At 45.1% G+C, this 24,645-nt stretch overlaps 1 protein-coding gene and 1 long non-coding RNA gene across 2 annotated transcripts in view; one reads left to right on the top strand and one right to left on the bottom strand.

The window, feature by feature from the left end:
• Positions 1 to 24,645, top strand: part of LOC146195018 (uncharacterized) — a 51,872-nt gene that overhangs the window by 6,443 nt on the left and 20,784 nt on the right. The window lies entirely within an intron of this gene.
• LOC146195019 (uncharacterized) lies at positions 16,834 to 24,204 on the bottom strand. Its single transcript, XR_014705521.1, has 3 exons — positions 24,049 to 24,204; positions 22,026 to 22,175; positions 16,834 to 17,171 (listed from the first exon to the last, which is right to left on the bottom strand). It is a non-coding gene; the product is annotated as an uncharacterized LOC146195019 (long non-coding RNA).

The raw sequence follows: 24,645 nt of genomic DNA, 5'->3' as shown, positions 1-24,645 counted from the left end.
CCGAGATATTCTATTAGAAGCTTTCTTGGCTCGCTGCTCCGGCCACGCTGCTTGACCGCTTCTCGAAGCTGTTTTTGCCTCTTTTGTCCAGGTGCTATTTGCTTTGAAACTTCCACATTGTTTAGCCCTTCAATTAGAGCAGCCTTCTACTGACGCGCAAAATCTAAGGACGATTTGGTGCATATTTTCCTGCCCCGATACCCTGTCTCCAAGCCTCTGAACTGACAACCGATGCCTTTTTAGTAACGATTCCTTCATTTCACGATAGTTTTGAAGTCGCCACCTTACACGCGCTCGATTTCCGCCAACGCTTCACCGAACAAAAGAGCTACCAATCTATGCCCCCCAATCTCGTTCAAGGTGCATCCTTCGGAAGACACCCCAGGTAGCACAGAATGTCGGGCCCCAGTAGGTCCTATGTAGGCAAGTGGGGCTGGGGCAACCATCATAAAACCTGCATCGGTCCCCGATGGTGCAAAAGTGGGCAAGCCCCACTTGGGCAAGCCCCATTTGGGCTTCACCCTGCTCCTCCTGCATGGGTCCCATAGCGGCGTTTCTTGGGCTAATGCGGAGCACATTCCTGCATCCAGACCACAAGGGTCACTTGCCGGATATTTGAGGGCAATCCAACCTAAATGTGGGCTTTTTATGGGAAAGCCCTCATAGATCCGAAGTAAGGCCGCCCCCATTAAATCTTTGTGTGACCAACATCGGCCGTAGTGGGGCAAGAACACGGACATACCCACATGCTGCCCCAATCGGCTCCTTGTAGAACACTTGAGGGCAGGTGAAACATAAATAAGGGCTCAATTTGGGCAAGCCCAAATGAGGCAGCCTTAGCTAAACCGCTTTAGGTCCCAGATAGGCTGTAATTGGGCTGGAAGGCGGGCGTGCCCGCATGGTACCAAAATTGGTCCTTTGTTGGGACTTTGAAGGCCCGTGCAACAGCAGGCGGGCTCTAGGTTCAAAAACAACGTCCAGCCCGATGGGGGCTGCCCACATAAAACTGCTTTATATCCAACATGGGCCGTAATGGGGCTGGTAGGCAGGAGGGCCTGCATGATACCAAAATTGGTCCCTTGTGGGGAATTTGAAGGCACGTGCAACAGCAAGTGGGCTTTAGGTTCAAAACCAACATACAGCCCAATTGGGGCTGCCCACACAAAACCGCGGTAGGTCCCCCATCGGCCGTAATGGGGCTAGAAGGCGTGCGTGCAATTGCGTAATCATTGTTTCCAACCTTTATTTGCATTAGATGTTGCCCTAAAGTACTATTATAGATCATTTGTCTAACAGTTGTTGCCATGTTTAATCGATTAGAAATTTACATGGCTTTAGTTCTCGCGCTCATGCAAATTGCGCTACAAATACTAAAACAAACTGACTGCTAGCTGTTGCCTCTTATGTGGTTGCTTTGGACAGCCTGCAACTCTCAGCACAATATTACTGTTCAGAACACACATCTCCATAGCCTGAACAAAATGTACATGAAGTCATTTAGGCTAGATGAATGTTATGAATTATGGTAAAATTTAATATTGTGGCTGTTTAGAAAGTACAGACATGTATAAAATAATTACTTATGTGTATAAATATTGATTGGGAAAACTTGGACTAGGGCTTTCCATCAATTACCTACGTCGGACCCCTATGAAAATGATGTGGGAAAGCCCAAGTGCGGCTAGCGCTATAGAACCCGCATTGGTCCTATGTCATTATCTGTGGGGCTAACTGAAATAAAAAAAAAACAATGTTCCTCCAAAGCGGCTGCCCAAATCGGTCCAAAATAGGACCATCGCGGGGAGTTGGCGGGATGTGCCCTTTTAACAATGCCGGAAAAATGTGGGCAGCCCCGCAAGGGCTGCCTGCATCGGCCCCTAGTGGGGCCCATTGGGGCTTTGTCGACAGCCCCTTTCGGGCCTACGTCGTCCCCTCTTGCAGCACCCACATTGAGCCCACCGGGGCTGTCCTGCATTGCTTACATCGGGCCCACTGGGGCCAACCCTTCAGAGCCCACTTTGTGCTACCTGGGACGCTCGACATCCTCGACAATGACAAACGGCTGCAAACCGCCTCGCTGTTTCGAACTGTTATCTTTAATGGCAATTATAGTGCTAGGCATTTACACACTTATTTCAAGTGCTGAAACCTCCAGCAGCATCAGCTGCGTTTCTCTCTCCTCACGCTATTGGCGTCCTAGCTTTTCGGCTTCTTCGCGCTCAAGGAGTGCTCGCCTTACACTCTCCAAGCGCTCTTGTATTTCTAGCCTTTCGGGCTCCTCGCGCTTTTGACATTGTAGCTTTTCTGGCGTAAGCAATACTACGCCAGGTTTCCGCCCGTCGCGAACCCAGCCGGTAGCCACGTTTGCCCTTTAGAGCAACCGCAGATAGGGCTTCTTTTCAAGTCTTCGGGTAAACCCGGTCGGTAGCCACGCCGCGCCGCAGAAGAAGAAGAACAGAGAGAGAAGCTATGTCGGCTTTGCTTACGTAACCTACCGTGTTTATTTAATTCAAAAGCACAGCTAATTTTTCCCTCTCCTCTCGCTCCTAGCGTTCTAGCCATTCGCGCTCTTCCCCCTTCGTTTTTCTCTCTTGAATATCATCACAGGCCTATTTGGCTTCCTCAGCCGTCATCTCCTTTGCATGCAATATTTGAAGGATTTCCTTTTCGTCTCTTTTCACTGAGCACAAATCTATGCCCAACTCTGTAGAAATTTGGAAAAACTCTCTGACCTTGTAACTCTGAATTTTTCGCACCTGCTTCTTGCAGGGTGCCCTTGTATAATATATTTTACGTTCGCTAACTCACTTTAGCAAAACACGCATTCCACAAACTGCCTTGTTTACCCCCTAGCATCCCTTGTATTTCAACCCATTTTTCACTAGCTTAACACATGCAACGTTAACGCAACGTTACACCAAACCTCTCCCTAATATATCATAACCTGGGTCAAAGAAAGTCCAGCGTTTCAGGGAAACTTTGGGTACTTACCACGCCGAGATGCGTCTGACGCTAGTCGATCCACTTGTTTCATCCAGCATTACGACTTCGCCGGTGCCAGCCAATTACACGTTCACGCCTGGAACACCCCACCACTGTCACCACTGTTGTGCCGGGGGGAGTATGGCCAGTTGCTCACGTCACACATTTCATGATAGAGAAATCCCTGCTCCCTCATCTCATCGACGCTGACGCGGCTTCATCACAATTTAGAAAGCATAATTTACAGCTAATAGGCATGTATGTGTAGGACAAGCTTGAATAACTGTAGTCGCACAGCGGCAACCGTGAGTCAACGACGCGTGCACTCCTAGAGAGTGGCACTGCACTCGACGAACGCTCGTGATGGTCTTGATCTGTTGTTGCCACACTAAGAAGAAAGAAAAGAAATTCACGGGCCTGCTACTCGCTCTAAGCTGAGCCACCTCCATTGCGTCGCGCAACAGAAGAGAAAATATAGAAGAAAGATAGAAAAAGAAGAGGGAGAGAGAAAGAAAGAAGCGCGTCGCAACAGCCGTCGTCCACCACCGAAGGGGTGGCTTGTGCAATGACGGCCTACAATAGGTGCAACCGCCGGTGGCAGGCAAGCCCCCTACCATTCCCAGCATATAGGACTAAGAGCAGCCGCCCTGCTATTGTCTTGCAAAGGGAGGGAGTGTGCACGCTTACATTGATGGAAAGCCAATGGCACTCAAATTGCCCAATCCTCAGGCAGCACGTGACGGCGGCCCGATAGGTCCAATCAGCGAGCACGCTAATCACCGCTTCAAATCTGCAGCGGCGCGAAGGCGATGCGCCGCTGTGGAGCTGACTTCGTTTCCTAGATTTTAGCGAACGTGTTTAAACACGTTACTCGCTGATGCTTCCCTGCAATGTGCCGTAGCCTTTCGGAGCAATCTCGGGGATTGCGAAGGGGTTGTAGCAGCAGAAGCTTGACGCTCGTTTGTGCGGAATCCCGGAGGCTCGCTCGGGCACAACACCCGTAAGCTCGACTTCTTTAGCAGAGCTTCCTAAACAAAGGTTAAAGGGAGAGAAAAAGACGCGCGTCGCAAAGGCCGCTGTCCACCACCGAAGTGATGGCGTGTGCAATGACTGCTTACGACAGGTTTAACATGCCAACCCAAGGTTAAGTCGGAATAAAGATCCGCGATTTGCCGAGTTCACCCCAGAGGGCGCAACAACCGGATGAACCCATAGCCTCCGCTTGAAGATCAACGTTGAACAGGAGATGATCTCAGAGGCCATGGTGAAACCTCCGCCAATAGACGCGGCGGTCTCAGATTACGCCGCATGTGCAACGTAAGCGGCAGCGCTCCATGGCCGTACCACCAGACGACCAGAAAGCTTGTACCAGGTAATAATCGCGTAAAAGGCAGCATTTACACCGAATTAATACCAGTAAGAGAAAAAATGTTTGTGATTTCGCACTATATTCTGGTAAACAAAAATAATGTCTGCCAATTTTTAGTTTGCTAACGATACTCACGCACTCTGAAACAGCCTGTCGAAATTACGTGAATGACAGGATATGTAGTGACGCGCTTCGTATACTCCTCGAAGCGACCGACAAGCCTTAAAACCACGAAGAATAAAACAATAAGACCGCACAAAATTATGTGGGTACCGGTGCAAATTGGGGTGGTAGGGAACCAAGAGGCCGACAGGATAGCACGATCATACACTACTCCATGTTCAAGCAGCAGCGCAAAAGGACAGAGACTAGTGGAAGGAGGTACAATAATAAAGACAGTTGTAAGTTCAGCGTCATCGTTGTGTACCTCCTTCCACTCGTCTCTGTCCTTTTGCGCTGCTTATACACTACTCTCCATCCATCCGCAAAGACGTCATGTAACTTTCGTCACCACCCACGAATGCGATATCCCCCACAGCACAGTACTGTCAACACAGCGCAAGCCGTCATTTGGAGACAGTTACAGACAGGTTCATACCCAAACCTACACATTCTAAACAAAATTTACCCTACCATACTTAGGGACAGATGTCCGTGGTCCGATGAAAAACACACACTATATCACGTTACATGGGCCTTTCAAAACATCGACGTGGTCTCGAAAATACGAACCTGACAGCGGAACATTGGTAGACAGTCTAGCGACGGCTGTGAAGACCAGCAAGGTCTGGTACAGTGAGCTAAACGGGTGACAGTGGCCAGCAGAGCCCCGGACGGTAGGCAACCGACCATTGGTTTACAAGTGGACGAGGCCGTGGCGGAGGCTCCTGGTAAGGTAACAAGGATACAACTCTGAAAACGATCTTAAAACCGCCAAATCATACGGCTAATAAAGTTTTATGCGAAGCATATTAACGTAGGTTTCGGGCCTTCGCGCGACGCCCGGCGGTGGCCACCATTGACCCTGAACTGGTTTCACGTGACATGACGCCACGTGATGACGTCACACCGGCTGCAGATGGGGCCTCATATCGCGCCGTCGGTCGCCTCCCGGCGGTGGCCACCATTGACCTTGAAGTGAGATGACATGATGTGACGTCACGTGATGACGTCACACCGGCTGCTGATGGAGCCTCATATCGCGCCGTCGGACGTCGCCCGGCGGAGGCCTCCACGCTTCGGTTCGCGCCGTCGCGCGTGACGCGGCGGCGGCGCCACCATTGCTGCATCACGTGATATGTGACATCACGCCAGGGATGAAGCGGCGCGCGCCCGCCGTCGCGTCAGTCTCTGTGCCCGCAACCGCGCCAGCGTTTTTGCGCCGGGCGTGTATGCGGTCAAGATGCCTCCAAACGCTAAGGACGTTAATAATAGGAATGCAAAACGAAGGCTGCAGCGTGCCAAGAGTCATGCATTTACGGACCATAAGAGTGTGTTTGTCGGGCTGCAAAGAATAAAGTACGACGATTAACCTAAAACCACGTCTCTGTTACTTAGCCCCATCCACACTGAGGCAGCTGCTTAACATACTTCGCATCCACTGGGCTTAACCTTGATAAGCCTCCAATTTTTTCTTTCCTTCCTTCAGCAAGTTTTCGTCATGGGAGACTGGCACTAAATTTGTCAAAATGGTAATTCTGTTTATATGATTTTGTTTTGGGGAAAATATTAATAATTGGTTTATGGGAAGGTAAAGGCGCAGTATCTCTCATACTTCCGAGGAATCCTGAACCATGCAGACATGAAGAGGAAGGTGGGAGTGAGCGCTGACAGAGAGAAAAGAGTGCCGTATTGGAGGGCGCTGTAGTAATTACGACCACCTGGCGATCTTTACCGTGCACTGACCTCACACAGCACACGCACGCTTGTTCATTTCTCCTCTATCGAAACGCAACTGCTGGCGATAGCATTCGAGTCCAGGTACTCCGTTCCAGTAGCCACGTGTCTTAAACAGAGAGCTACCGCGGCCTTGCGGTAAATTAAGCAAAGTGTCTCACATCTCGGTAGACAACTGCATTTAAAACGAAGGACAACAATTCGGGCCTTTTTAGGTTATCGGTTAGAATACATATCGCAAAGTAGCCTTGCCTACAAAATGTCTGTTAAGCCGGAAGCGAACAGATAAGACACCACGCCGAGGCCGCCCAAACAAAGGTTGCGTCGCAGCTTGTGCCTGAGAGGGCGTGGGTGTTTTTTCTTAGATGTTTTGCAGCGAATACTACACTAAGCTATCAGCGGTGCATTTTGGGTAAGCGTCGTTTCACTACTGCGCATGCGCCGTAGCAATAAAAACTAGTTGTTTTGAACCATAATAGCAGGAGACAATAAAAGCGAGGCGGAGCTGAAGAAGCCGGTCAAATGGAGCATGAAGATTCGGAATATGCCAACAATAAGAAGACAGAAGGGAAGAAGTAGAAGACGGGAAGAGTAGAGGGAGAAGACGCACAGAGGCGAGAAGAAAGAGAATAATAGGGGCAAATAAAAAAAGATTTGGAAGACGCTATAAAGGAAATCCGAATCGTCGATCCCACCATACAGTTCGCAGCCAGTGCATTGGCGACGAGAAAGTTCGAGTCAGGCTTTGTGAAGAATCCATTTGGTAGCTTCCGTTGTACATATCCAGGCTTAATCGAGTTGAGCCGTCACCAATTTTTAAGCCGTAGCCTTCAACTGCAATGCTTCAAACACCTGCGCTGAAGTACAGAAAATAAATGAAATAGAGAAATATGCCCATAGTGGCCACGCCAGAACTTCAACCACCATCCTTCGAACGTGCCGTAGCCAAGCGCTCAGACCTCCACTGTAGGTCTTGATATTTATTCAAAGTGGTATGGGAACAAATAGCTGTATAAACCGAATATTTACAAAGCTCTCCAGCCTTTTGAAACTACACAATTTCGCAGAGATTTTTTTTTATTCTTTATATTAATCGTCTTATGTGCAGAAAGAGTTATATAGAGACTATATAGAAAGCGTTTTAGCGTTTGTGAGCTGCACTATTTTCACAGACTGACCTTTAGTTGCAGAATAATTTGGCCAAAATAAATTCTAGGTGAAAAAACAGGTTCACCGTTTTGATTTAAAATGCACGTCTGCCAATAGCTATGGAATCCAATAAGAAAAATTGTATCAGAGACTTCGTCATACCATTAAGTAATTAAAACGTATTACATACTAAATGAATTAAGAACAAAGTAGTTCATATAGTTATTTGCAGCAAACCTTCAAAGACTTAAAGACAATTAGATTTTAGGAATTATTATGACAGTATTGAAATGTTGTAGCCCCATCGCTCACACACCGACGGACAAAAGATACAAAAATATTTTTTCTATGGAGCCATCTGCACACAGGTACTACTTCGGTGTGTAATTTGAAGTCGCGTTTTCTTCTGCAAAGCAATTAGCATATTGCTCACCATCACATCACGAATCTTTGAATCACATGGTGTGGGCCTGCCAGAAAAATACAAAAATAAAAGCTATAAAACACCCAACTAGGGAGAGCTGGGAGGCGGCCCTGTTCAGCTCGGACCAGGAGGCCCAGCGTGTCCTGGTCCAGAGAGCTCGGGCAGCGGCGGCACCCAATGGCGTCCCGGAATAGGGTCTGCCACTCAGCTCCACAACCAAACGCACCTTCCTTCCAAAATCAAATCATTGCAAATAAATGTTTTCTCCTCCTTCTTGGACCACAGCATAAATAATGGTACAATGGCTGCTGAAAGAGCATCTTCATCACTTTCTCTTTATAAGCTCTTTCTCGAAGAATATATAAGTACTCACACAAAAATAAGACTGCCAAAAATTGTCACCAAACAGTCGTCTTCTTGCACAAATTTCATTAAATATGGCGGACAGTAAAATTAGAAGAAACCACTAAGTTGGGAAGCAGTTTCATGAAGCTAAATTGTAAGAAGATTAATGCAATGCAAAAGCCACACAATAGAGGACACAGGCAACTGAGTCAATTATTCCACACGCAGAAACAGGTTTGAACATGCTATCACGTCCTATCGGATCAAGATTCTATTTTTTCACCTTGTAAATATGGTAAAAATTCGCGGAAAATGCTCGATATCAAGTCGAACGCAGTGTAAGACCTGGAGCACATGATGCGTTTGGTCACCAGAAGCAGGTTGCAGGCCCGAGTTTTTGAGAGAAGCTGAGCGAGCGGAACATGCTCTTTCCTTTATTGTGTAGTTGGCTTGAATGGAGGCAGTGGAACGCCCATATATTTAAAGGGCACACGACCATTTCGCAGCTCCATACAGAGGCCGTGTTAAGCCCTGTAAAACAAACCAAAGGACAGAATGTTCGAAGTAATTCACTGACCACCAGAGACGATGCCCAAATGTTTCATTTTAGATGCAACCTTGTCAGTACACAGAGCTTGTCAGTGCAGTGATCTTATTCCTAAGAACAGTGAAGCCATGGATATTACTAATATGTAGAACAATGAAACAAGGCGACATCACGTAAAGGGCAAAGAGCAGTGGAGACACTGGACAGCATTTTTTCACAGAAAAGCGGATTTCTGAGGGTATTAACAAATATCCATGCACAATTAGGGCGTCGAAACATTTCTGTGACAGCATTGCACTTCCTTGAGAACTATATGCCCATCATTCACACGTTTTAGAAGGGAACACAGGAATGAGTAGCGAAGACGGTCAAATTCTTTTAAGATGATTACTTGATGCATAGCAAGCTTGTCACGAAAGCAGCATGACTCAAAGATGGTACGCGCAATGTATACAATACTTTGAGTTGTGCGGTCCTTCAAGTGACACGTCCGGCGAGGGAAAATTCGAACCTACTTTGAGTACTACAGACGAAATTGATAAAGAGAAACTTTTCATCCTCATTTGCCAACCGGATGAGCCTCTAGTCTTTTACTTAGCGTAGCTACTCTTCAGCAGTACCCTGGAAGTAATAGGAGCGCGGCTATTTTGGAGCAATTAGGCGCTTGCTTGCTTTAAGGGCATAAGCCGCCGCTTTTCGCCAAACGTATCCAAAACCGCCACACATGTTGCGTTTCTCACGAAGGCATGTGTCCAGTTCCAATAGGAAACATCGCAGCAGTAGGCATTTCAGGATTTTCAACGCCGCTTTCAGTCACCACAACACTCGATGCCATGCTGCCTCATGTCACCTACCACCCCAATGACAACGTTGCGTACTTTTTGTAACATGCCGACGAAGCCCGCCAAGTCGCAAAGCTGCGCATCCGTGGCTAGCAGGTGCAGAGTGCACGACACTACAATATGTGGCACCGCGAGGTTGAATATCAGACGGGTGATCTTATCTGGGTTTGGTATCCAATCCGACGACGCGGACTCCAGTTCTGCGCCGCGTCGGCGCTCTCAACTTAGAACTTGTTACTCACAAGGCCCCACTATCAAATCGTTCCGTACGCCCAGAGAGAGTCCACGTGGTTCGCCTCAAACCATATCACACGAGGACGCCCTTCCTGTGAGTTCGTAAAGTGCCTCGAGAATCGGGTCTATGCTTCCGAACCGGGAGGCGTATTGCCATTCCATATCCCGTAGGCGGACTGGAACAGACGACACTTTCAGCGAGTTAAACGGCGATTGTTGCTGGAAGATGTCTCTGAACGCAACCTAAAGGTAACATACACTCACTGGGGCAGGAAATGATTGTGGGGAAGGTAATTGCTTAGTGTAACTGTTGTCATACCGATTCATACTTAAAGGTGTCTGTAAACGCAACCCAAAGGTAACATACACTCACTGAATGCTGGATATAATTACAGTGAAGGCTATTGGGAAAAAAATAATCAGAAAAAAAATAAGACGCAGAAGTCCAACGCATGTTTAGGAGGCATCAGTGAAAAGATGCGTGGTGTTAATCCATTTCGCCACAGAAACGACGGGAACGGTGGGCTTTAAATGTGTTCTTATTCGTTTAGACAATATATGCACTATTTGCCGCCTGGTGGCGCTGCTGAGAAGAATCACGCACCAGAGCGTCGTCTGCTCGAGGGCTCCTACGGGATATGGTTTGCTAATACGCAACCGGGCGAGCTAATGACTCTAGAGTGAAGCGGACAATGACGAGAAGCGAAAAACGAAGCGCCCGTATCGCGCTCGGGCCGGAGGCCCCTGAACAATGCCGACTCCGGCTGCCTGTGTTATCGGCTTTCTTACCATCACACATCTTTTCACTAACGTGACAATATAGGACACAGGAACGGGCCTCAACGTCAACACTAGCCACGAAGACGTTTAGCAGGATACGAGCGTGAACTGGTTAAAAAAGTTCTTAACATGCATACCAAGTTCTATGCATGTGCTCTGTGTAGGGCACGTGATCTCGCCTTCCGTCTGGGCTGCTAAAGAAGGGGGTGCATGTTTTAAGGAATTGGATGAACAGTGAATTAAAACGCGAGATAATATTATAATTCATATATTGCTAATAATAATTTGTTGAAGGAAGGTAAAGGCACAGTTTTTACCACACTTGTTGCGTGGACATCCGACCCGAGCCGTAAGGGAAGGTAGGAAGGTGGCATTGAAAACGGAAAGAGATAAAGAGGTGACGTAATGGAGGACCACGGGAGAAATTTCGACGTGCTGGGGATCTTTAACGTGCGCTGACATCGCACATCGCACTAATGGCTCTCCGTTTCGCCTCAATCGAAACGCAGCGCAGGAAGTCGGGATCGAACCAAGATACTCCGGCACAGTAGTGTGATATTTTAACCACTGCACCATTCCGGCGGGCAAGCAACATATCCAAATTTCTCAAACTGCGGCGCCATTAAAGATCATTGACTCCGTACTGTACGCCACTTCCTTAGCGAGAGCCCGTAATTGTCCTTATCGTTTGAAGTCAAGCTGAACAGCGATGCTGGGGAGCAGCTTCAATATGTCAGCGGTGGATGAGAGAGAGCTCTATTGATGGAGAAAATTTTCAACGGCGGCAGCACAATCACACCCCCTCGTGTACGTGGCGCGCGGGCTCTGAGCTGAATTCCGCATCGGTATGGGTAACGACTCGTGCTATGGTCTTTCCAGTTGTGATGTATGGACGCGATAGTTGGACTGTGAAAAAGGCTGACCGCCGAAGAATTGACGCGTTTGAATTGTGGTGCTGGCGAAGACTCTTGAGAGTTCCTTGCACTGCCAGAAGATCAAATCAGTCGATATTGTCAACCATAAACCCTGACTGCTCATTGGAGGGTCAAATTCTAAAGTTAAAACTCAGCTACTCTGGTCATCTGATGAGAAGAGAGGAGTCGCTGGAGAAAGATTTGATGTTGGGAAAGGTTGAGGGTCGCCGGAGAAGGGGTAGGCAGCAAACGCGATGGTTAGATAGCATCCTCGAGGCACTGCAGATGAAGTTATGTGATGTTAGGAAGATAGTGAGAGACCGGATAGCGTGGCGTGTCATGGTCCATAGAGTGACGAAGAGTCGGACACGACTGAACGACTGAACTGGACTGATGGGTAACGACACATCAGGCCCTAGTTGAGGGTGGGGTTGGCACGAAGTTTAGGCTAAGACGAAAGAGGCTAGGGTGGTACCAAATGTCGTTCACATCGTAACCGCCGTCGAGAAGTCTGGGTGCTGTATATGTTCTGTATATATGATGTATGCATTGCAGCAGCGTACAGGGAAAGTTGCATAATACAGAGCGTGAATAAAGTAAAAATGTTTAACGAAACGTACCACTAGGATTTTGCCTTCTCTCCTAGAAAATTATAAGCATCTCCTGCAATTTTTCTAAATTCTTTTTTATGGTGACTGCAACGAAGACGGGACTTTTCGAGAGTTACAGCTATTTTTTCTTCGCGTGCAATGCGGCATATAAAAAGAACAGGCTCGATTGAATGCTTTGGAAAATTGGAGCCTCTTGAAATTATACATAAACCAAAATGCTCCTGAACATTCGCTTGGTGTATATCTGGGAATGTTCAGGAGCATTTTAGTTTATGCACAATTTCAAGTGGCACCAGTCTACCAAAGCATTAAATTAAGCCTGTATTTTTTTATTTGCCGCCTTGCACGCGAAGAAAAAATAGCTCTTGCTGTCGAAAAGTCGCGTCTTTGTTGCAGTCGCCATAACAAGGAATTTAGAAAAATTGCAGGGGATGCTTATAATTTTCTAAGGGGCGAGGCAAAATCCTTGTTGTGTGTTTCGTTAAACATTTTGCATTTTATTCACGCTCTGTATTATGCAAATTTCTCTATACGCAGATGCAATAAATACAGCGCATATACAGCACCCCAACTTCTCGACAGCGGTTACGATGTGAACGGAATTTGGTTCCGCCCTAGCCTCTTTCGTCGTAGCGTAAACTTTATGAGCCACTGGAGTCAGTATACAGAGGAAATGATTACGTGCACCCACTGTACGACTATAACGCGCGTCGGCATATCTCATCTACTCTGGTATTGCGCTGCTTTTTCTACTGGACGCTCCGAGATCAAACCTTACAGCCTGAACGACCGTTCTCTTCTAGAAACTGATGCTAACGCACAGATGATATTTGTCAAGTATGGCTCCCTTAGTGGCCTTGTTAGAGCAATATGATTTGAGTGACGACCTAAACAATGAAGATTCTGTCTACTTCCCTTTTCCATGGCCATGAGCCTTCCCATTCAGTAAAGTACATTCAATCAATCAATCAATCACCTGAACATTCCAACATAATAAAAAAACTTTATAATAGGCAGTGAGTAACCTGAACGTGTAAGGAAATGCGCATAATTCGAACAGATGATGGAGTGGGCTCGGACAACCGGACTATAATAACTAGGAGAACAAGAATGGGGTTGTGTATATCTTTCTAGTAATCTAGAGGGATAAATAACAGTTTAATTTTTGAAGTTGGAAGTAAATATCTCCCGTATTTCAAAAAACTAACCTAGAGAGTGGAAACATGGAGGCTAAAGGCCCGTGCACACTAAGCTGACCCGACACCGACGCCGACTTCGGTGATTGGCCGGTCGACCAACCGATTCCATGGCTGATGCAGCGGTCGGTCCCACTAGGTCGACAACGACGCCAGCACGATCAACTAGCGCGCGTCGTCGTAGTGTGACACGTTTCCAGGCCAGCGACACCGACGAACGCATCGGCAGATGGTGACCCTATCAATCGTCGGCAGATCGGCGAGCGAGCGAAAATGAAACGCCGACGAATGACGTACAGTACATAGCTGCGCTTCCCTGTGTCATATACATGCCAAAATTAAACCGAGAAAGATGGCATTTGATATATTCTTCGACAAACGCCTGTGGTGCTTTTTCTATTAATATGCTTTGACGCCAGCCATTTCTAAGGCGAGTAGGCCTAGCGAGCCCACAGGATTCGTCTGTGTGATTTTGACGATCGTGGAGAGAGACAAATTTACATTTCCTAGCGAGTGCAAAAGCTCTTTCGGGGTAGTTTTGATCGTAGTGATCAGAGATTCACGTTTGCTTTTATCACTGGACGCAGGTACAGAAAGCGGTGAACGCCTTTGCGGCACTGGTCAGACAAATATAACGCTGTCTTAATTCATACCAACGGGAATCTAACATACTTCCGGTTAAACCAAATGAGAATCAAGTATTGATGGTATCAAAGCAAGCAAATGCAAGAAGCAGGAAGCGCCACTTTCATGCGATATCAACAACCGAAACCTAAACATTTTTCATGCAGTATGTCATTGATGTAGTATCATTGCAGTAGGATTGCAGCATGTTATTATGGGTCATTGATGCATGCACAGCTCGTGAGTCGTTTTCACATATTTAGGCGCAGTAAGCTGCTGATTGATAATCGAAACAAAAATGTCATTCGATCACAGAAAGTGCCCGAGATAGCTTAACGTACAGACTGCCTTTTCCTCGAAAATTGAATGCCAAAAGGAATAAAAACAGCCGCATCGAGGACAGGCGACCGAAGTGTCCAGGCGTTTGAAGACGCCGCAGATCGGAGCTCCCAAGCTTCTCAGGTAACATGAGCACCCACCATTCCTGTTTGCGCCGTGCTGCCTTGCGTTCGCTGCTCCGGCCCTTCGAAAATGTGGTGCTGCCTGAATACCTTGTTCTTTGATTGCGAAAGCATTTCGTGCATCATGAGTGGGATGACAATTAACTGTGGACAGAATGTGACTCCACGAGCTGTCCAGGTCTCTAACCACCACCCTTGCATGTCCCAGCCGAGCCCGCTAACCATTACTCTCCTTGGACTTCTGCCAGCGTCTCAATAATTCTTGTTGTCTACCGTATGGACGCTGGGTGGTATTGAGGGAAAGAAAAGGAAAGTAAGTAAATGAATAATGCAATAATAAATATAAACGTACTGAGAAATTGGCCGCGGCTTAGCTCAGCTAGGCCAGGATATTCGTAGCGAAATCATGTATGCCGGACGCTGGGCTGCCTACTCCTCTCCAGTCTAGCCCAATCCCATCCAATTCTGTGTAATCCAATCCGGACGTCCGAATCCCATCAAAATCAATCCAGTCAAATCATATCCACTCCAATCAAAATTAGATTTCATTCCAGTCAAATACATATTGATGAGAAGACCGGCCCAGCATAAAATTAGCATGGCTTAGCTCGGCTATGCCATTTAACCCTTGATTGCAAGTCCAGGTATTTCTGGTTCCTTTTAGGTAAGTTGTTGTTGCATTAGAGAAGAGGCATGTTCTTCTTCTGGTTGCTTCTTGATTGCTAGATGACATGCCGAGCGCTTGGCGTCCGCGGCAACTGCTCTGTGCCTCCCGCCGCGCGAAACCCCTCGTTGGTGTCCAATGTAGATTTATCTACATATTAAACACAAAAGCAAAAAGAACAGTAGTAATAAAAAATAAAAGTAGATAAGAATAAAAAAATAAGCAAAGGCCGATAAATTCAAAAATGGTAGTAAATGTGAGGTACGTAGAGGGAATGTAAAAGAGTATATATCGTAAGAAGCTACGAAACGCTTATCAAACTAATAAAAGACTAAGTCGGGAACCCGCAATGCTTTTACAATTCCGCACTTAAGTAGACTTCAGTGCACCTGTGTAAGTTTTAAGAATGTATCGTCAATATACAAATTGGGCGTGTTGTTTTGGCGCGGCGCGGGCAACGTGCCTCGCCGTACTACAGTTTTACGAGTGCCGATTCATGGCTGACAAGTGCCGACAAGACGTTTCGCTTCAGTTGACAAAGACAGTAAATTTGCGCGCTAAAAAGCTAGAATGAAGCAGGACATAGAGAGAGCAGTGGGCGTTTGTTGTAGCAAACCGTTTGTGTATCCAACGGAGTGGTGTGCGAGGCGCTTCATGTAACAATCAAATCACTCCGATGGCGAGTTTTCTCATCTATCACAGCCAAAACAACCAAACCTCCCCAGCAGTGTGCTGAGCCAAGGAAAAAAATGTGGTGATTTATCTGGTAAAAACATGCTCTCCGAGCGTAAGTTCTATTAGATATGGTTACACATCAGCCTAACGCCTGCGCCGAAGCATTGACGCACTAATACTGGCACACATTTTATTTCGTTCATGAGGGCACTGGGCAAACCGATTGCAGGTGAAGTTGTTAAACCTCCGAGCGAGCTCCTGCAGCGTTCCCCAGCACCGTTATATCGTGTTGAGTGATGTCACTGACCGCGCCTTCCTTCCGGAGACTCACGATCAAAGACGCCGAGCGAATCATATTGAAATTTACAGTGCGACAAGCAAATCTAACCCTAACCTTCTAAAAACGGCAATGCGCTTACCCTCACCGCACAGCTCATTTTGAGTCCGTACCCCCCACGACACCAGCTAGGATGGCGCCCTGTCAGCCTTCTGCTATATCCCAAGCAGCACACCAGCATTGGTCCAACAATGGTTCATCACTGGAAAAGAATGGCATCAATATTGAACTGATATTGGCATTTGGGCATTTTACTACATTCTCCATTCTTGGCCCATCTTTCGTTCCAAGATTGGTCCAGTGTTCAACCAAGCTGGAGCCACCAATGTAGGCACAATATTAGACTTTCCATTCATGCACCATGATACTTGCCAATACTGTCCAGCATTATACCATCATTGTATTACCAATATTTGTTTAATACCAGCTATTCCATTGATGGCCCATTGTCAATGCCAATATCATACCAATGGTTAGCCATTGCAGGTGCACTGGCTACTCCATTCATGCCGCATATTGTCGATACCAATATTAATCCAATGGTTTATGGGTACACCGGATACTCCATTCATGTGCCATTGATGATGTCAAGATTACACATTTTGTGGCACTGCCTGTGCAGGCCATAAAATGCAGCCTTTTTCATTCTAGCCATATTCGTGACAGCACATCGAACTTGCTGGGACAATAATGGCCTTTCAAATAGGAGTGGCCATATAAATTCAAATTGTTGCTCATGAGCAACCAGTAGATATTCACAAAACAAGGGCATGGTTCACAAAAGATAATATTTATTGCAATTGTTACTATAGACGGCAGTTGTTACTAGCCAGCGCTGAGGGCACACACAGCAGCAGTTAGCGGGGCAGTGGCAGGGTTGGTCAGGGCAGGGCGGGCTCTCGGGAAGTGGAAGGGGTCAGGGAGCTGGAGGGCACACTCATAGGCGTAGTGAGGGGGCTGACCCTGCAATTGCATTCACAGGTGGCATGCCTGGTTCGCCAGGGGAGGTTTCAGCATAACGCCTTTTTCTTCCACCCCCCCTGTCACAGGAACCAGGCAGCCACCTGCGAATAAATGCGTGTGCCTCAAATCGTCCACCCCAACTTTTTCGCAAATGGCACCTGCACAAAAACAATGAGGAAACAAAATTTACAACACTATTACGAGGCATATAAAATCGCGCGCATTATTTTAGGAAGATGTAGAAAATTCCAGGATTCATGTACCGAAATTTATGGTCAATGAGAAACACTATACTGATGAGTTCCAGACTAGTTTCAGCTGCCTTGGGTTTATTAGGATGAAAGACGCACATACATTGCATAGCATGTGCCCTGTTGCATTTTGATCTCCTCCACAGCAATACGGCTGAGACAGCCAGTGTTTCATCCCACACTAGAATTAGTGCTTGATTATCGACTGTCTCCGCATATGACTGGCGCGCTAGTTTTTTGCCGCTCCTACGCTTTCTGCGATGTGCAAACAGTTTATACTAATAATCGTTACCAAGAGAATGTTCGGCGACCATTTTCATTTTTTTTTAAATGGCTAGATATAATATACACAAGCGATCTAAGCCCACGACTGCTGCACTGGCCGCTGGTTAGCTGATATACGCTTTTGACTGGTTTTGTGGGTAGTTCACTTAAACGGGAGCTCACTTAAACGGGTAGCTCACAGGTGCATCATTTTTACACATATACTGCTTGTCCAAGCAAATTTGATCCAAGGGATAAAAAAAAAAACATTTCGGAGGCAGGCAAAGGAAACCAGATATATATTGCTGGAAGCTATCTTGAGCGCCACAGAAAAGGTTTTGTTTGGAATCCTTATTGACATTATTTACCTATATTACCGATTAATGACTTACACAATAAAAGGTGTTGCTACTTTGAAGAGTACCGGCACAATCCACGTTTGATTATTTGTGATAAAGAACCCTCACGAATGCATTTTGAACGCCAGATACAATAGGAAACCACGAAAATACAGAAATCTGATTCCCGGACAATACAATTGAGGCCTTGGCTTGGCTCGACAGCCCTGTGTAGCGTTAGACCTACAAGTTGCCTATGGTTTCTTCGTCCGCGCCAGCACATCGTCCAACAAGACTGTATTTGTATTTCACAGCTGAAAAATACTGTTAAACTCATTTATATCCTTACCGCTTTGTAGTCATTATCCGCATTGCAAAGTTCGGCGCGCTCATTGTAACTCGAGCCTTCATGTGCGCCAAAGGGCCGACGCGAAGCAACCATCGCCAGCATATCACCCTTACTCATGCATGGGGCTAGCAATCTTAGCGGCAGGTTGTTTTGTCCGCTCAAAATCATGTTGTGAGCAGCACGGTTGAGGTGCGCGAATGGGCTGGTAACGGTTTCGGTATCTACATAACCCGGAATTTATCTACAGCTGGAAAAAAAGGTACACATGAGGTTTCTAACCGCAAATATTGAAACAGGGGTTTCCGAACGTGCTCACCGACTCTGTAAGTCCTATTTATTGTCTAAAGTGAACATTTAGTACTTGAAGCGAATAACCTCACTTCCCCACGTACAAAATAAAAATTTTCTGCGCTGTCCTAAGTGGCTGCCAGCAATGCACCACCGGTTTCCATCGTCTGTTTCTAATGGTTTATTTATAACCCTTGGCTCAAGCTATGGGGCTCAGCAGGTGTAATGTAGCTTGAATAAAACCTGCAAGAGATCATATATATGGGTAGATTTGTAAGGTTTACAGATTTCACTTACAAATTCTACAGGAATCGCGTCACTGCGGCCTTTCTTTAAAATTGACACGTAATAGCGCTATATTCGTGGTTAAAATAAAGTAATCAACGCATTAATTCAGCTTAGCAAATGCAGCTGTAACAGAAAGTGAGGGCTGGCTACACCTAAGGTGTGCCTAGCTTTCTAGTTTTCTTAGATGGCACAACCGTGCGAAATATGGAATATTAAAAAAAGCCCTGATATTGGCTTTCTCACAGCGTATTATGGGTGCCTTAGATAAGAAACATAATCGAGGTCCCATGGCCATCTTTCGTTTCCAATTAAATTCTTATATGTGGTGGGCAAGTATCTAGACACAAAAGAATTAATCTTAGTTTTTCAAGATACGCGTAGTTTCCTCGAAAAAAAACAATTGTATGGTATATCTCTAGAGGTAGAAAACGCTGTTTTTGCCATTTCAAAATGTTGCAAGTTTGGATACCATGATTTTGTCATCTGCTCTTTTTTACTCACTAAATATATGCAGGTTTTATATTTACAAACACTATTAGAAACCTATTTTGTTTTTGCAGTTGTGTTATTAAAAAATCGCAAACTTTTCTTCAGGAGCGATACTCTGCAAAAATATTCATTTTTAACCTTATGTACTGGCATATGATGCATTAGGTTGGTTGCACTAAATATGTTTTCACTTCCTGACGCATGTTCTTAATTCCAGGCAGTATCTGGAGCTCCAGACCACTAGGTGTGTTCTCCACAACGCATCAAAATTGCTCAGAATTCGAAAACAGCAGTAAAGGGCAAATTTGCTGCAATTAAAAAAAAGATCATCCTCGATTTTCATTCAAATCCCTCTCAAAAATCTTCAGTACCTCAAAAATATCACGGACTAAAAAGTGTTGCGTTATACTGTTTAAAAATATAACATTAAATATTAAACCGAGTGCTTGTGCGGATAATGGCCAAACTCAGCCTGCATTCTTGCAAGATCCAATAATATCTTGGCACAGAAACTATTTTTCTACATTATCTAGGTTCCATTCTTTATTTCTGAAAAAATTTGAAGCTCTAGATTTGTGTGTGTATCTGCATATTATTTTGAAATTGGTCAAAAGTAAGAAAATGGTAAAATAAGGAAAACTGATTAGAATTGAAGAAACGGCCGCAACATCAATTTTTATCAAAATCTGTGGAAACAATGCAAAATACTTTGTTAATTTGAGTCAGTAAATATATTGAATTCTGCAAAATGTAATATTAGAAATATAAAAATGCTTGTTTTTGTTCTATAGATGTGCTTATATGGCTCCCCCTTATGGAATAGGCATCAAAACTTCAATTTAGTATTTGCTTAATTTAGTTACATTTTACCTTAAGTAAAATTTAAAAAATTGTCAGCGCTTAACACCGTTTTTCTGCTTCTGGGACAAATACTTAATATAGCTTAAGATGGTATTAATTCACTATTTCTGTCAATTTCATGGCAGAACGCAAGTGAAGGCTGAACTTTTTCTCTGTCCTGCATTCTTTTTTATTGCTAGGTGCAATAGTATTCAGTCTAGGTTATTAATATATTATTCCATTTGTAAGCTTTGACCACCACTAACAATACTATATTTTTGAAGACGATTTTTCAATGTGTAATTTTTATAATTACAATCTTAAGCAAATCGCTTTCCAGCATAATACTTTTGGTGGCGTTACAGAGAACACACATGGCAGCTTAGAGCTCCAAATTCTGCCTTAAATTAACAATATGACCTGCGTAATAAACACAGAATATTTTAGTGCAAACAACGCAATGCGTCACGCCAGTATGTAAGGTTGAACATTAACATTTTTGTAGCGCGTTGTTCTTGAAGCAAAGTTTGCGATTTTGTACTAAATCAACTGCATCAATGAAACACACTTTTAATACTTCTTATACAAGTAAACGTTACCCAAATGCGGTGAGTAAAAAACAGTGGATGACAAAATTTTACGCAACCAGCCGGCCTCCAAACGTGCAACTTTTTGAAACGACAAAAACGGCGTTTTCCAGCTTTAGTGACAGGCGTTTTTTTTTTGTTTTTTTTTCGAGAATACTACGCCGCATCTGGCAAACCTAAGGGTCATTCCTTTGTGTCGAGACATTAGCCCACGACATATGAAAATTTAATTAAAAAAATGGTCATGGCACCACGATTACTGTTCCTGTCCGAAGACATCCATATTTGTTTTCATTTCGTCTCTTCAACAGGCTGGTTTAGCCAATGCGGTGAATAAAAATATCATCGCATATATTAAAGATTTTCGCGCTATATGTTATACCTAAAGCTACCTATATTGTCACAACTGTCATACATTATTTGTAGCTGAAACATCACAAAAGGGATTCGATTGCAAATTGTTCGCTAGGTAAATAGACGTACGAGATGACACACGTATACTTTGTAGAATACGATTTAGGAAAGAGCAGATACAAACTACAGGCGAATAATGCTATGACATGGAGCATATGTATTACTCCGGTTAACAGTAAAAAAATCAACTTTTAACATATTAATATATTCGACAAACTATTGCATGCTCACATAGGAACACAATTAATGAGCTCATCCACGCATCTAATGTCTATGGGCATTAGACGTGTGGATGACTTCGTTTTATTCCAATTCGTGCGTCACTCAAAATAATTGAACGAGAAAAAAGTTAATGTCTACACAATTTTCAGTGAGTATACCACAAATTATACTAAGGTGCTTCATATATTTCACATCACCTAGCAAGTGAAATGGGATAACAGAAGTAATCAGACTCTAACCCTGATCAGCATTTCGCTTTCGCGCCATCGTTGTAAGTTTTTAGGCAGGCTTTTTCACTGATTATCCTCTTCTTTATACCCCTGCCACCCACAAGACACAAATCTTCTGGGGGTACCGAACTGTTGGTTTTCGCACCAGTGATACAACTTAATCGATCCATTTATACGTAGAAAACACTCTCGATGCGCACCTAAAAAAATGAAAGCATGTATGTGTAGGCGAAATCATTCACCGGCGATTTAATAATATGATTTGAACAATAAAATCAAAGGATCACACTCGAAGTAACAAAAAAGTGGTGGAGAGATAGGAATTGAAGCAATGAAAGGCGGTTGCTTTCTGCAAGAAGCCAATAGTAAGAGGTCCACCGTCTATAAGAATAGGCAATAAAAATAAGGCATATTTAAAAGTGCATGCAGCAGTTACAGTGATGCAGTGCTACCTTTTTTTAGGCAGGCTTTTCCGCTGATTTTCTTCTTCTTTATTGCCCTTCCAACCACAGGACACATATCTTCTGGGGGTTGTCGGTTTTCGCACCAGTGATACAACTCAATCGATCCACTTCTACGTAGAAAACGCTCCCGATGCGCATCTAAAAAAATGAAAGCATGTATGTGCAGGCTAAATCATTCACACATAATAAAACAATATGATTTGAACAATGAAATCAAATGATCACACCCAGAGCAACAAGAAAGTGGTGGAGAGATAGAAATTGAAGCAATGAAAGGCGGTTGCTTACTGAACAAAGCCTATAGTAAGAGGTCCTGCGTCTATAAGAATAGGCAATAAATTAAGGCACGTTTATAGGTGCATGCAGCAGTTAAAGTGATGCAGTGTTACCTTTCGGTTTCACTGCAGTGATTGGTATAAATATTACAGCAATTGCTAGGCATCTCAGGTAACCCTATTGAAAACTTCATCCAAGGTACCGAGGAGCAGTGGCGTGTTATTTGCAGCTGTTAACGGAAAGACAGGCTGTCCTATGAGTGCATGCTCATTTCCTCCTTTTTGTATACTTGAATAAAAGCGACTGAACAGTGAGTGTTGTAAGAGGTGCAGCGTCCCTAGGAATGGGGAACAAAATTAAGTTTTAGTAAACAAAGGTACAAAAAGAAGCAAATATGCCTGCAATAATAGCATGATGGCCTACCTTTTGATCAACAGCTGTAAACAACCTGTCACTGCCAGTCGGTTCTTTAGATAGGCTTATCAATGCCAGAGCTTAAAGCTAAGAGCAATATGAGTAATGTTTATTGCGGTCACGGCCGTAAACAATTCTAGCGGAACACTCCATTACTGTAACTATTCAACCGTCCATTTATACATATCGTTCATTAAAGAACCATGCACATCATATTAAGTTGCTCTTTTCTACTCCCAAATGATTTCCTATAGAATTAGAATACGTGGATCGCTGCTTCGGTTTCAACATTCTTGCACGATGGCTATGGCGTGCACTTCATGCATACGGTACGGCACGTGAGGTACAAAGAGCTGTAATTGCCGAACAGGCGGACCTGACGTCCTGTCCCATTTCGCATGAAAGTGCGCGCCGTCATCGAGCGCTTCGCGAGCAATATATTTCGGACGATATGGTTGCCTCATACCGGCCGTCAATGTTTTGTACATTGTGTCCCGCGTGCACGTTGTTTACTTTGCAGTGACAGGGACGCAGTGCACACACGGCTGATGTGCCTTTTTGCTTGTATTGTTATTTTCCCCCGCCCTCGAAGCGCGTCTGCGAAATCGCTCTCCTATTGTCGCCGCTTTCTGATAACGCCCTCACCTGAAGGCACGTGCTCAGAAGGGGGGCGTCGATTAAGAAAATTTTGAAAAGGGGCTCACTTTCGCTGTTCACGGCTTTCAATTCCTCAATATGATATTAACCATTATAAAAGTGGAGGTTCATTATGACTTAATTATAGCCTAGTCATCAAGCGGCATCACGCACATGTCTGCCCCACTGTAAAATTCGCTTGCACAGACGGCACGAACAGTTTTCAAAACTTCGTCTGTACATCTGAAAACAAAAAACTGCCCTTAACTCTTAACAAAATCCAAAAACTGTGTGAACATGGCTTCCTGCGCGCAGAAGAGAGGCTGTCCAAAATATATGTACAAAGCCGGGCGCATAGTATCTGGTTACTAATTGATTGCGGCGCGCTGCACAGTCAAAAAACTGCGCAAATGGCTGCCTGCAGTGTTCTGTCACGTGTTGGTGGCATACACACCTGTTACGCACGGCTCCTCTATTTTCGGAGCAAATGCTATTCATATCGCAGCCAGCAAATAAGTCCACGCACTTGCTTGCATGTAACCCGGACGAAAATTCCCTTAGTTCTTGAAGTCATGCTTCGCGCAGTTGTTTCGAGGAGAATAAGGAAAGAGAACATTTGGGACTGGTAGGAGATTATATAGAACCAATTATGAAGCAATGGCATGCTGCAAAGATATATACTCACGGTCTAAGATGACGGCGTTCACTGAGTCCGATAATGCCGATGGTATCCCGCCGTTGCTGTAATCCGTACTCCGGCGACATTTCACAGCTCAGCTATTCACTGATATGTAGCAAGCACCAACCGGAGCACATGGACATGTATAGGCGCAAGAGAAAATTATGCACAGCAAAATGAAAAAGAAAATAATGAGGGAAGAAATTAAAGAAAGGTTTAAGAAGCTGTCACAAGTCTTGTAGCGTCCCCAACAAGCTCTGAAATGAACGCTTCGGGAGGAGGCCGCACAGCAGCGCAGCTGGGGATGCTGTCTGTTGTGTCTTGCACGTAGACGCGTAGGCGAGGGGGAACAACGACCCGCTCAACCAGCGCGTGATTCCCGCGGCGGTGTTGTGTTCGCAAAGGCTGCGCGTGGGAACGAAGGACCAACGACCCTCTCAACATTCCATTCCTCCTTTACCCAGCCCTCTTCTGCTTGCACCGGCCGGCCGTGACTTCGGACCGTGCCGATGAGCGGCCGCCAGCGCGCACCGCTCGAGTCGAGTTCTAATAAATAGTTTTGTTTTGTGTGTTCGCAAACGCATTGTTTCTTCAAGCCAACCA

This window comes from Amblyomma maculatum, chromosome 3 (genome assembly GCF_055883805.1).
Source record: "Amblyomma maculatum isolate TAMU_Amacu chromosome 3, ASM5588380v1, whole genome shotgun sequence".
NCBI classification, from domain to species: domain Eukaryota; kingdom Metazoa; phylum Arthropoda; class Arachnida; order Ixodida; family Ixodidae; genus Amblyomma; species Amblyomma maculatum.
The sequence above is the reverse complement of the archived record's forward strand: the minus strand, read 5'-3'. Positions and strand labels throughout refer to the sequence as shown.